Here is a 15,192-nt window from a genome sequence, read left to right as displayed (position 1 = left end):
AACAGCAAATCAATCTCTCTCTCTTTATATTTTGACCTAGAAGTTAATAAATGGCATTGTCTAATACCAGAATCCATGGTTCTGAGAAACAAGATGTGGTAGATAGAATAATGGTCCCCAATTATTAGGTAAAAGCCTGTGAAGAACTTTCTTCAGACTTGTGGTTCTGGAGAACAAAAATTAGAGTTAAAGGCCTGTCAAAACTAGGACCCTGATAAATACCCCCAGGCTTTCAGCCAGAGCCCCTGAAGAACAATATCCTAGGACTACAGCTGTCTCAGTCAGGGTTTAATCAAGAGGCAGATATCACACAGGAATTTGAACTGGGATGGTTTAATATAAAGAAGTATTAACTATAATAAGGCATTGAATTACTGAGAGATTGGCTAGTAAGAAGAAAAGGGAATTCAAAAGAATACAGGAATAGTAGATTTGAGAAAGAGCTACTCTTCCTAGGACTGAAATAGAAGATCCAAGAAAGAGAATATCTAAGAAAGACCACCCACCCTGCCCCAAACTTCTTCCCAGGCCTGAGATCCAGACCTAGTTTAAAGAGAAGCTAGCTGTGGCCCACTAGTGGCATGAGGAGCTGCTGAGATCCACAAGGAAATGGCAGGGGAAGTCATTCATGGGGAGGTGCCTCATCATTTGCAAATTCACTGAGAAGCTACCCACAGAGGTGACAGGCGAAGCTATTGACTGCTGAGCACTGCTGACTGCCAGGCAGTGAAGGCGCCTGCCCTGAAGAAGTTGTCCATGCTCCTGGAGCCTGGCCAAAGGAACATCAGAACTAGGGAGAGACCTCTTCCTCCTCCAGCGTTTCTCCAGCACCCTCTACTGACAATGCTTAAAATTGTGCCAGCTGGCGAAAGAAAAACATTTACAGAATCCACCTCCTGTATTGTAAAGCAGGAAGTGAAGGGTGGGTCTGGAACTGAGGGTTAATTGATAATTGGCACAAAGGACAATCTAGAAATAGATCAGCCTACACTAAGACTGAAACTCAGCATCAAGTTAACTTAACCCCACACGGGATTAAAGTGATTTTCCCCTCTTCTGATTGCCTGCCAGAAATAAAAGTGTATTGTCTCTGAAGAAACCTAATATTATGCAGAGACAAAACTATCTCTACAATTTTTTATACAAAATAACTGTCACTCAATCAAAAACTACCAGGTGCCCCAGGAGATATCATCAAATGACTGGGAAAAAAAAACAGAAAAAAGTATTCAATAGTAACAGACTCACAGCTGATCCAGATATTGGACTTCTAAAACATGGATCTTGAAATAATTGCAATTAATAAGTTTGGGAAAATAGATAATAAGATGGAGAATCTCAGCAGAGAAATGAAATCTATAAAAATAAAATGTAAAATCTAGAACTGAAAAAATCTTACAAATAATATAATTGTTTCTATTTCCCATTTTTCATAAGAGTTGATCCATGCCCAAGTTCCACTTAATTTTCCCCACTCAGAAAATTGCTTTACTTAACAATTGTTATTATCTTTTAAGCGTCTATTATGTGGCAAGCACTGTAATACATACATCATATACTTCTATCCACCACTGACCTTGTTAGGTAGATATTAATTAGTTTCCCCATTTTATGTATATGGAAATTGACACAAAGATTAAGGAATTTTCCCCAAAACAAACAACTGAAATGGTGAAGCTGAAATCCCAGCCAAGGTCTAACAATCTGACTCCAAACCTGCATTCTTGCCACTAAACTACATATTATGTCTCTCCTCCCTGTCTGAGCAGACAGAAACTATTTCCTTCCTATCTCTTCAGTGTAACTCAGTATCTTCACCTATTTCCTATTTCTTGTTTTCTTTTCATAAAAATACATTCTTAACTCTGAGCAAGGCTAATCCTTCTACCTTCTGAATCTATCCTTACCCACTACTCAGGGTCCTCACTTCCTCTCTTAGGCCTGTGACTTTCCCCTCTCTACTGCCACCCCCTCTTCTCCACAGCCTCAAGTCATCCATCCTAAAAAAGACAAAAAGGAAAGAAACCCCTTGATCCTTCCCCTTGCTTCACCTAACATTCATTTCCCTTTCCCTCCCTCCACCACCAAACTTCTCAGTGGTAATCTCTGCTCTTGGCTTCTGTTTCCGCAGATCGCACACACTCATTAACTCACTCAAAATGAAACATGAAGCTCCTCTCTCAACTGTCACCAAAGTCTCTTTACCTTCAAACCCCACAGGCTGTGTGAGTCCTCACCCTGTTTACCATCTCTACCAGATGACTGTGGCCTGTAGGCCACATCTCTGAATTCAGCCACAGTTTAAGTGGACAGTTCTGTGTGAGCTCAAACTGGCCTTGCACGGCCAAGATCCTACTTCAGGTCTGAACCTTGCCCTTCACATTCTGCTTCAGGTCTGTACTGGTCAAGGTTCTCCAGAGAAACGGAACCAATAGGATGTGTAAATATATGGAAAGAGATTTATTACAAGGAGTCGATCACACAATTATGGAGGCTGCCAAGTTCATAATCTGCACTGTGGGCCCACAGGTTCAAGACTGAAGACAGCCGACGGTGCGGTTCCAGTCCAAAGGCCAGCAGACTGGAGACCCAAGAGAACCGATGGTACAGATGAAGTCTGAAGGCAGTCTGCTGGGTAATTCCTTCCAACTGACTAAATAAGGCCCACCCACATTACGGAGCCTGCTATACTCAAAGTTCACCAAATTAAATGTTAATCTCATCCAAAAATGCCCTCCCAGTTGACAAATAAAGGTAAGCATAATAAGGTCCTTCTGTCACGGCACAATGAGACTTCTGCATCACCCCTCCCCTAGTGCATTCTGATGCAATCACAGCCAGAAGTGCAGGCAGTTAGCGTCCAGGTACAGCCCTCAATCAATGAGTACAGACATTGGTGGATGAATATTCCAGACTCCTGTCTTTCATGCAGACAATTCTGGGAGGCATTCTCTAAATTTGGAAGTTCTGGAATGAAGCCTGCATTGCCTATAACTGCAATCTCAATAAAACACCCTTTTATTGGCTTTTCCTCCTTCCCTGTCTCACTCTTGGTGATTCCTCACTCCTGCTCCCTGGGATCCCTCCCCAAGAAACTACCTACACCTAAATCCATGCTTAGGATCTTCTTTGGGAGAAACTCAAACTTAATGCCTTTTCAGTAGCAGCTGACTCTGACGATTCTCTCCAGATTCTGCCCCTGCTTCCCTGACCTCTGTTTCTCTCACTAGTTTCTCTTCTGTTGCCCTGACCTTGATGATGGGGGGGTTCTCTGTCCTCTACCTTCTTCCTTTCTCCCTCCATACACTCTCCTGGTTGATGCCATTAATTTCTGACCAGTGCTTGCCACTCTCCCTGCTCTAGTCTCATGTTTCCTCCTGCCTTCCGGGGATCCCTTGAGGCTGCAGCACCGGGCTCTCCCACAAATATGCCTATATCCAAATGCAATCCATTCCCACACAATATGTGTCCTTTCTATGTTCCACATCTCCACCCATGGTGTTATCATTCTCTTAATGTCCCAGAATAGAAACTTCAAATATTCCTCTCTCTCATCCCCCAAATCCTTCTGTTAATGCCTCAGAAGTATCTCCAGTCTGTGTTCCCTCCTTTCCATCCCCACTGGCATTAACTCTGTTCAGGTCTCATCATCTTTCTTAAATTGCTCTGTGGTCTCCTGTTTTCTCTGCCTCTAGGTCTCCCCAACAGCCAATGGCTTGGTCTTCCTAAATCACAAATCTGATCATGCTGCAACACAAGGCAGAACCTTTCCACAGCTTCCAATATTAAAACAGAGCAAAACCCTTTAAACCTTTGGCAGAGAAGAACTCGAGAAGACACATCTTCAGATGAGAATGCTGGTCATTTAAACATCCTCGATGCTCATTTGAGCTACTTGTCTACCTCCACAGCAAAGCTTCAGGCGTGGGAGGCACTCTCTTCCATCCAAAAGTTGGCCTAAGCTACATAAATTCCCCACCTGTAGTTTCTTTATAAAGGTGAGTGAATCTAACACTTTCAAAATGAATTTCCTTAAAAACTAAATGAAAAAGTCAAAGAAAATCCAAACGGTACACACACACACACACACACACACACACACACACACACACACACCATAATCAGAGATGTCTGAACCTTTAAAGTGAATAGATCTCTTTTAAAACAAAACTAACATATAAATGTAAAATCATTTATAAATATAAAACCGTTTATCTAAAACTTTTAGAAGAAAACAAGAAAAAATCATCACGACCTTAGATTCGCAAAGATTTCTTATAGATGACACCAAGAGCACAGTCCACCAAAGAGAAACACAAAATATATAAGAAATTTTAAAACTCAATAATAAGAAAACAAACGACTCAATAAAATATGGACAAAAATTTGAACAGACACTTATCTAAGAAGATATGTGGATGGCAAGTAAGCACATGAAAAGAGGCTCAATATCATTAGTCATCATGGAAATGGAAATTAAAACCACAATCTGAGGCCTGTCAGAACGGCTAGTATTGAGCATACCAAGCGTTGGAAAGGATGTAGAGGAACTGGAACTTTCACATTGCTGGTGGGAATCTTAGTCTGCACAACCACTCTGGAAAAACATTTAATAGTTTCTTCAAAAGTTAGATATATGCCTACCATATGATTAAGCCACTCCACTCTTAGATATTTGCCCATGAGAATTGAAAGCATATGTTCATACAAAGACTTGTTCATGGGGACTTTATTTATAACAGTCAAAAATTATTGTCCACGAACAGATGAATGGATGAAGAAATTGTGGTACAATGGAATACTACTCTGCAATAAAGGGGAATTAACTATTGATACACACAACAATATAAATAAATCTAAAAAAAAAAATATGTTGAGGGAAAGAGGTCAGGCAATAAAGAATATATACTATGTGATTTCATTTATATAAAATAGAAAAGACAAACCAATCTAAAGTGATATAAAGCAGATTAGCAGTTGCCAGACAAGAGGAAGGGCAGAAAGGAAGAACAGGAAAGGGGCACAAGGAAACTTTTGGGTGTGATAAATATGTTCACGATCTTAATTGTGGTGATGGTTTCATGGGCATATATATATGTCAAAACTCATCATATTATAACACCTTAAATATATGCAGTTTATTGAACGCCAACTCTAATTCAATAAAGCTGTTAAAATATTTAATTTAAGAATGCTCATAGTATTGCTTGATTCAAAATCCTGCTTCCCAGATTGCTCACTGAGCTGACATTGGTGTGTCCTCGAGACTGGGTCCGACATCGTGGTAGTGTACTGGCAACAGGCTGCACTCAGCTGATCTGTGCAAAAGCAGCGAGGGATACATGGATAATAGAGTTCAAAGCAAATGCTGAGAAGGCTTCTGGCAGCAGCATAAAAATTGTGAAAGTGAAAAAACTTGAACTGCTACATTTTCAAGGTGAAGATGTGTGGACACGTTATGGCAGATTGAAAATGGTCTAAGTGCCCATCAGTGGAAGAGTGGATAATAAATCTGTGGTACATTTACACGATGGAATACTACTTGGCTGTAAAAAAGAAGGAAATCTTACCCTTTGCAACAACATGGATGGACCTGGAGAGCATTATACTAAGTGAAATAAGCCAGCCAGAGAAAGACAAGTACCATATGATTTCATTCACATGTGGAATCTAACAAACAAAATGAACTAACTAGCAAAACAGCAAAATAGTGACAGACTCATAGAGAACAGGCTGAGTGCTGGGCCGGGGCAGGGGGGGGGGGGGGGTTCATCCTTGATGGGGCATGGGAGAGAGATTGAGCAAAAAAGAAAAAAAAGAGAAAAAACTCACGGAAACGGACTACAGTGTGGTTGGTGATTGTGTGGGGGGAAAGTGGAGGGAGGTGGAGGAGGGTATGGGGGATAAATGGTGATGGACAGAGACTTGACTTGAGACTTCAGGTGTTGAACACACAGATGATGTGCTGTGGAATTTCACACTTGAAACCTGTATAATTTTGTTAACCAATGTCACCCCAATAAATTTTTTAAAAGTGGGGGGAGATTGCAAACTCCTCCAAAGCCCCAACAAATTTCTGCTTATAAAAAAGAAAGGAAGGAAGGAAGGGAGGGAGGGAGGGAGGGAGGGAGGGAGGGAGGGAGGGAGGGAGGAAGAGAGAGAGAGAGAAAGAAAGAAAGAGAGAAAGAAAAGAAAGAGAGAGAGAGAAAGAAAAGAAAGAAAGAGAGGGGAAAGAAAGAAAGAAAGAAAGAAAGAAAGAAAGAAAGAAAGAAAGAAAGAAAGAAAGAAAGAAAGAAAGAAAGAAAGAAAGAAAGAAAGAAAGAAAGAAAGAAAGAAAGAAAGAAAGAAAGAAAGAAAGAAAGAAAGAAAGAAAGAAAGAAAGAAAGAAAGAAAAGGATCTCACTTCATGGGGGAAAAAAAATACCTGTCTTGTTCATAGATTGACAATGCCAATAAATTGAAGTGTGGTCAAAAAAAAAAAAAAAGCACAAAAGTCCTGCTTCCAGATTCTTTCAAAGAACCTCACCCACAAAAGGAAGTGACTGAAAGAGCATAAATCTGTTCTGCCCCAAATTATGATCTTGTGTTGGGCTGGTTACTTAACCTCTCACAGCCTCCTCAGTTTCTTCATCCATAAAATGGGGCTAATAATAATCTGCCTCACCAGTTTGTTGTTAAAATTTAACTGAGATAACAAATGACAGAGTCCCTAGCCCACCCTAGATGACAGAAATCATTATGCCCTGGCTCTGGGGTAGTTAGATTCCTCTCTGTTCCCTTCCTTTCCCCTCCTTTCCTCTTTCCTTCCAGATAGGGAGGGGTCCTAGTCACAAAGATATTCAGAGGAGAAACAATGAGGAGGAAACAGGGCAGAGGACTTGGATTGTGTTCTCCTGAAAACAGTGCCTGAGACCAGCACTTGAGACTTCCTGTAGGGTGCTCCCAGGGATCAGGAGGGAGGGAGCCGAAAATGTAAGTCAGGATGAAGAAAATGCCTATAAGAAGGTACAAGAGCTAACTACTGATGTAGCCCTCAGCCCAGCCAGAGCCTCTCTGAAGACCTGTAAGATACACCTTATAATTGACCCTCTGAAGATCAGGAGGCTGAGGCACTGACCTGTGTCCTCCACCCAGTGAGAGTTGCACTCAGAGCATTAACTCCCCTCTCCTCTTGCCACACATCTTTCAACTGAGGGAGAAAAACAGACAAGGCCTCTGCATGGGGCAGGCAGGGTCATGGGACCATCCACCACAGCTGCAGTTCAAGTCAAAGGTGGCCTGAGGACATGTGGTTTGGGGCACCAAAAGCAGCTGCCTCAGGCTCAAAGCCCATGCTTGGGTTAACAATGTAATCTTCTCAATCATGGTGAGCAACTTTGTGCCAAGCAGACAACCTCAAGTGCCTTTCAGTGGAGAAGCAGAGATCCAGGATTAAAGCTCTCTGTCCTCAAGGCCACAGGCAGGGACACAATTGACTTCTGCAGCTGCTCCCTCAGAACACTTGTCTAGGAGAAAGGAAAGGGGATACCTGAGGGGGTGAGTCATTAAAGGGGAGGAAGGGTGGGGCTGGCACCGGAAGGAAAAGCTAGCTATTTCACTGAGCAGCAGTTAAATCATTTTTCTCTGCTCCACAAATAAATTGAGAGTTAGAAATGTTCCTCAGATTGTAAACACAATTATGGTTATCATATTAATGCCCATCACTTATTAAGCATGTGATATGTGCCTGGAAATTCGCTGTGTTCTTTCATGCCTTATTTCATTTCACCCTCACAGCAAAGCAATCCAGTAGGTATTATAATTAACTGAAGCTCAGAGAGATTGAGTAACTTGCTAAATGTCAAACAGCTAGTAATCTGCAGAGCCAGAATTCAATCCCAGGTTGCCTGACCTAAGAGCCTGTGCTTTGACCATTAGGCTAGGGAAGCAGTTTGAAGCAGTGACCTTCCTCACTGGGAGGAGAGGGCCTGGGAGAGCACATTAACTAGACACAGAGAGCGAAGAAGAGAGAAGGACTCCACACTGATAGAAGGTGCATAATGGTTGTCGTATGTGTGTGGACGCTTCTCATTTACAGCTACTCAAAATCTTTTGTCCAATCGTGCAAAGATAGAATGAAAAGAAGTTACCCTTCCCAGACTCCCTTGCCCCAAGTGTGTAGACAGGCAACTTAGGTTCTGCCAATGGGACACCGTTTCAAATGCGCTCTGTGAAGGAACAGATGACAAGCAGGGATTCCATTTTGCTGGGGCAGGTGGCCCTAGAGGCACCGTGTTTCCATGTGAAAGCATCAGCCTCACAGCTTTACTAAGGAAAAACAAGTCGAAAGGGAATGCTGAAGGAGAATGGCATGCCCTGGGCACTGGAAGGGGCTCCCAGACAAGGAACCCCAAGGGCAGAGAGAAGCAGGAGCCACAGGGTGTGGGGTCCTAACGGTTCTGAACCCAATTTTAATGGATGTGTGTGTGGTGTGGGAGGGGTTTCCACAACACCAAGAAATTCTGTGACACCAGCAGGGTGTCCTTACAATGCAACTTATTCTGATCCTGTCTACCTGGAGACAGCATCAGATCCCACAGGTTCAGGGCTCAGTCCTACAAGACTGACACCCCCCCATTCAGACGCCAATCCCAAATCCAGATTGTCACCTGTGCTTCTGACCAACTGATTATAGATTGGAGGTTCCCACAACCTCCACTTTAGTTCCCATTAACTTGCTAAAGCAGCTCACAGAACTCAGAGAAACATTTTACTTACTAAATTACCAGTTTATTACAAAAGAAAACATCTCAGGAACAGCTAGATGGAAGAGATGCACAGGGCAAGGTATGTGGGAAAGGGCTAAGAGCTTCCATGCTCTCTTCAGGCACCAGCCTCCCGGGACCTCCACTTGTTCATCAACCTGGAAGGTCTCTGAACCCCATCCTTTTGGGTTTTTATGGAGGCTTCATACATGGGTGTGGTTGATTGAATCATTGGCCATTGGCCGTGGATTCAAACCCCAGCTCCTCTGCCTTCCTTGAGCAGGTGAGACTGAAAGTTACAACTCTCCAAACACAGGGTTGTTTCCCCTGGCAACCAGCCGGGTTCTGAGATTACCTAAGAGTTTTCCCAAAAGTCATTTCATTAACATAAAAAAAGACACCTTCTCATAGGAAATTCCAAGGGCTTTAGTAGTTCGGTTGCCAGGAACAGGGTCAAAGACCAAACATATATTTCTTATTAGAAATCACAATATCACAGACCCCTTTCGAATTAGAACGTTCACTCCGTAACTCCTCTCTGCTCAAACCCTCGGGTTTGTTTTTTCACTTTTCCAAGTTGAGTACAGGCTACTCTCAGGTCATTTGCCCATAGCTGCACCAGTTCCTTCTCTGGTCAGGGTTTATTTTTCCACAGCTGGAAGCAGAGATAAGGGTTTCCCTGATGAGAAGAGCAGAGGCGCCAGTGGGAGGGTTCTGCAGGGCCACAGTAAGAAAGATTCTTATCACTGTCTTTCACATCCGGACAAAAAGTGAGGTCTTATTATGTCTTCATCTGCAAAATTTGACAACTGTTCTGACCTCACAAGCTTGTGATGACTTACTGTGAAAGTGCTTTGTGAACTATCAAGTGTAAAAAGGCTAGCACTTATCATTGTTGATGATATGATAATAATGACGCAAGCAAGAGGGGGGAAAAAGGGGCCCTTTAGCCAGCCTGGATTTATTGCCCTTCCCAAAGTTCACACTGTGAACTTTGCACCTTTGCTGGAATCACCTACCTCTCCTACGTCTGTCAAAGTCCTACTTATCATTGGACCATGGCTAGCCAATCAAATATCAAAGGTGAAGCCAGCCAGCCTACTTAGAGCGGCCAGAAATTGAAAGGGAGCAGCCCAGAGTGGATTTCTGGGTTAGGATAGTGGTAGCTGGGACAGGAAGCTGCTGCATCTCTAGGAATGTTCTGGGAGTGGAGAGGAAGCTGAAATGTAGTATTACTACATAACTTTCATGAATTCATTTTAGGAATGTTAGAAAATACAGATAAAAAATATGATATGAAATATAAGAAAATAAAATCACTTGTAAACCCACCAGCCACTACTTGAAACATTTTTCTATTTGTCCACTTAAATATGTTTCTAAATATATATATAACTTCCTTTTTTCCAGTAAAATTTAATGTTCAAATAAAATAACTAAATATTTATTAATATAAATGTTCACTCTTTGTATCTCATACATGGAATTTTTAGGAGTTCTTTTTTTGTGATAATATATATAAAAATCTACCTTTAACCATTTTTAAGTGTACAGTTTAGTGGCGTTAGGCATATTCACATCGTTGTCTAACCATCACCACCATCCATCTCCAGAACTTCTTCATCTTCCCAAACTAAAAATCTATACCTGTTAACACTAACTTTTCATTCCCTCCTCTCCCTAGCCCCTGGCAACTACCATTCTCCTTTCTGTTTCTATGAATTTGATTATTCTAGGTACCTCATATAAATGAAATCAGACAATATTTGTCTTTTTGTGACTGGCTTATTTCACTTAGCATAATAGCTTCAAAGTTCATCCATCCACATTGTAGCATGTGTCAGAAGTTTATTCCTTTCCAAGGCTGAATAATGTTCCATTGTGTATACATACACGTACATAATATGCATTATATACCCATTCTTCCGATGGTAGACATTGGGGTTGTTTCCACCTTTTGGCCATTGCAAACAATGCTGCTATAAACATTGGTGTACAAATATTTGTTTGAGCACCTGCTTTCAATTTCTTGGGGTATACACCCAGAAGTGGAATTGCTGGTAGCAGATCCTTTTTAAAATCAGTGAGTCACCCCTCTCATTTCTATGGGTCTAATATATTGCTAATTGGTTTTGTGGTTGAACTTATTGGAAAACTGCTATTCCTTCTTGCATTTTACATGCTCTGTTTCAGGTAAGTTTTCTTTATCTTCCTGGTGCACATCCATTAGAAATTTCTTTACAGAAGACTGTGTTGGTGGTAAACTCAGTTGTCATTTATTTGAAAATGTCCTTTTTTAGATTTTTGCTTTTGAAAAAAATTTATCTTGGTATACAATTCTTTGTTTACAGATTTTTTTCATCTATTTATTTATTTATTTATTTGCTGGCACTTTGATTCATTCCAGTGTCTTCTGGTTTCCACTATGGCTGTTGAGAAGTGTGCTACTGGTTTAGCTATGTTCCTCTGTAGATAATATATGTGCATTTCTATTCTCTCTAGCCTTTGAGATCATTTCTTTGTCTTCATTGTTGTGCAGTTTCACTAAAATGTACCTCGATGTGGGTTTCTTTATATTTGTCCTTCTTGGCATAAATTGTGCCTTCTATATTTCAACAATTTTTGAAAATTCTCAGCCATTTTCTTTTCAAATACTGTCTTGCCCTCATTTTTTCCCCTCATCTCTCCTCATGAGAATTCAATTTCATAGTTGCTGGACCTCCTAAGTCTTTGTCTCATAATTTTTCTATCTGCGTGTCTCTCTTTGCTGCATTCTGGGGCATTTCTTCAGATCCATTTTAACACACTATTTCTCTCTTCAGCTGTATCTTCTCTTTAATCAAGCATTGCAATTTTAATCTTAATGATTACATGCAATTTTTTTATCTTTTGATAGTCTATTTTTCCCTTTTTAATAATCTCTCTTATTTCTTATTCAGTTTTTCTGCTCCATCTTTTCTTCTTTAAGCATTTCATAACAGCTTCTTTAGATTATCTGATTATTCCAAACTCTGAAGTCCTTAAAAAGTCTAAACCTGTTGACTGTTATTCCTGCTGATTCTCCCTCACAGTGATTTGAATCCTTATAGTACATTTAGTACATTTTTTGTAAGTTTATATTTGGCTGAATTTAATCCAGAAGCCTGGATTGAGGATGCCTTCCTCTAAAAAGGATTCAGTTTGCATCTTCTGGACTCCAGGGGGCATTAATAATCTGGACCACTTAAATTTTTCAGTGTTATGGTTTATTTGATCGAAGGGAAAGAGAAGCTCTCACATGGAAACTAACACTTTTATTAATTTAACATCTAGTGCTGCAGTCTAGACAGGTTTTCTTGTAGGTTCCCTCTGCAAGCAGGTGGACTTCATTCTTTCTACTAAGAATGTAGCACCTTTGATGGTCCCAGCTTTGGGGGGAACAGGGGTGTTTCACATTTAGCTCTCTCATCCTCCTAGACCCTAGTGCTTAGTATTAGTTCTCCCCAAACCTCCCACACTCCTACCCAGTCCCCAAAGCTCTAGGTTTTTAGTTAGTTGACCTCTCTGTTTATTTAGTATTTACCTTTTGTTTTGTATGGTTTTATTTTGTTGGTTTCTGGGGGATGCCCTTGGTAGATTACCTTAATTTGGGGGAACTCACTAAGGAATTTTTTAAACATGTATTTGTTGTGCTTTATATAGTATTTAAGTTTTCTGCTATGGGAAGCTTTTAAGAACTCATACTACCAGAAGAGAATTTTTTAAAGTGATTATATGGTACATGTTGTTTTATAACCTGCTTTTTCCCCATTTGATATATGAAAAACACCTGTCATATAAGTAGATATAGGTCTAGAGCATCATTTTAATGGTTATGTGGTCTTCTTTTTAAAATTTATTGATTGATTGATTTTAGAGAGAGACACAAGGAGAGAGAGAGAACATCGATTTGTTGTTCCACTTATTTATGCATCCATTGGTTGATTCTTATATGTGCCATGACCGGGGATCGAACCCCCCCCCAACTTTTGTATATTGCGAGGATGCTCTAACCAACTCAACTGAGCCACCTGGCCAGGGCCTACATAGTCTTCCATTGCATAATTTATTTCATATTTTTCTTATTATTGGATATTTATGGTTCTATTTTTTTCACTATGTTATTTTACTTATTTATTTTTAATTATTATTATTATTTTTTAGTGTATCTTTATTGATTTCAGAAAGAGGAAGGGAGAGAGAGAGAGAGCTGAAACATCAGTGATGAGAGAGTCATCATTGATCAGCTGCCTCCTGCATGTCCTCAACTGGGGATAGAGTCTGCAACTTGGGCATGTGCCCTGACAGAATCAAACTGGGATCTCCCGGGTCCTAGATCAATGCTCAACTGCTGAGCCATGACCAGCCAGGCTATGTTTTTTCACTATTTTGAACAACACTTTAGTGAATACCCTTATAGCTAAATCTTTGCATAACTGTGATATTCTTCCTTCTTTAAGTGTTTATAAAAATAATATATGCTAATATAAAATATTCAAACACTAAGGAAAATGAAAATTCTCCATCTTTTTTGCTGTCACCTTAATTAATACCATTTGGTCTATAATTGAAATCTCTTAATCAAACAACAGATGAAAATTAGTTAGGGTTGGAATATGAAGAGAGACCACACCCTCTGTTCTCCACCTCTCACCCCAACAACTAGGGATAGGGAGCCAGAGCAGGTACTAGGGATGGGCTGAAGGTAACCAATGACAACCAGGAGCAGAGAACTGAAGGGATGAAAGACACCCAAATAGAATCCAAAAGCTTGGAACAACCGGGGTCAGGGGCATCAAGCCTTAAGAAAAGCCTAAACCTCAAAATCTAGAAATCAACTCTGCCTTGCCAGTCCCCTCCTGCCTGAAGCAGAGGGTCTTCTCAGGCATTCACTCTAGGCTCTGATCCCTGCCCCTCCTTCTTTTAAAGGGGCTTGGCTTATTTTGAGTCAAAAAGCAGTACAGGCTCTGACACTCTCCCCAACCCTATACTTTATAGTGGCTTACCCATGATTCTCAAGGTCTTGTCCCAATCTAAGAAATACAACCATAAAAAGGCCTTTTTTCTTTTTGTTAGAAAGGTCTTTAAACACCCCCTCTAACTCCTTTCTGCCTGCTCCCCTTGAGTGGGGCTGAGATCTTGAGCCCAGAGTCTTCTCCCTAAAAGGAATCATGAAAGGAATGGCTGACCTCTCAGATGGCTCTTAGCTCCTGACTACACTTTTTTTTTGAGGACCTGCTGCACTTGTCTGTATAGTCTGTGAGATACCGTCATATCTCTATAATAAAGCCTATTTCAGATGGATTCTCTCAGCCATGCAGGTGAGATCCCCTAAACCATAAAGAAGCCCAACCTCCTCTTTTCTCCCAATGGGTATGGAGCTCCAGTTGGGAAGAGCAGCATCTTAAGGAAGCCCCAGAAGTTATGGTTTTTCATTTATTAATTCAATTTGACAATTCAAGGTACATACCAAGATGAGCACCCAGTGAGAGTTGGCACACAATCCACAAGATTGGGTCTCCCTGTGAAGGACTGAGTGCCCAGTGCTAGCTGTATCTACTTCCCAGAAGCTCCAGCCATGGTCAGGCCTTGCATTGGTAATATAACTTTTTGTCTACCCTAAATCGTTAAGGGTCCCCAAGCTCCTGAGTTCTGAAAAGCCCTTGTCCAGAGCATATGCTTGTGGGAAGGTGTATTAACCAGGGAATGTGCATGGGGGAGAGGGTAGGGACGCTCTGAGGTGTTTCCACTGCAGCGTACGCCTCCATGTCAACAACCCCTGGCTGGGCCATTCATCTAGCTGACCACAATGCCCTGGGAGTGGGTCTTGGTCTTGACAGCAGACAAGTCACTACCAATGTCAGGGGCTTGCCTCAGTGAGAGCAGCTGTCAGGGACTGGGCAGGAACACAGACAGGGACCCGTCAGCACACTACTGAATGCTTCACACCTTCCTCAGCCACCTTCACCACCAACTGAGTGGTACAGCCCTGAAGCCTACGTGAAAATGGGAAAGCTTGATGGCTGGGAGCCAGGCTCTAAAGTTCCACACTGGCTTGGGCAAGGTAAACTCCCAGTGCCTGCATTTCCTTATCTATAAAGAACTAATGAAAGCAGTGCCTATGCCCTTCGAGTTCACATGAGAATTAAATAAGCTCATCTATGTACCTGGCATATGGCGAGCATTACAGAAGTGTTAGCTATGATCTTAGGGTAGCTGTGGGAGCCCTAGGACCAGGAAATCCTCCTCAGCACCATCCCTTCCCCAGCCCAGCCTTGGCAGGTGGTGCAGAAGGAAGGGACACCTGCTGTAGGAGTGGGCTGATTGTGGGTTCCTGGAAGGTGAGGGCTCCTTTGCGGCATCCTAAATGTCAGTGACACCTAACCGGGCTGTGGCATGTAGCAGGCTGATAGAGGAAATACCAGTTAGA

This window comes from Miniopterus natalensis, chromosome 1 (assembly GCF_054644295.1).
Source record: "Miniopterus natalensis isolate mMinNat1 chromosome 1, mMinNat1.hap1, whole genome shotgun sequence".
NCBI classification, from domain to species: Eukaryota; Metazoa; Chordata; class Mammalia; order Chiroptera; family Miniopteridae; genus Miniopterus; species Miniopterus natalensis.
This window is presented reverse-complemented; position numbering follows the sequence as displayed.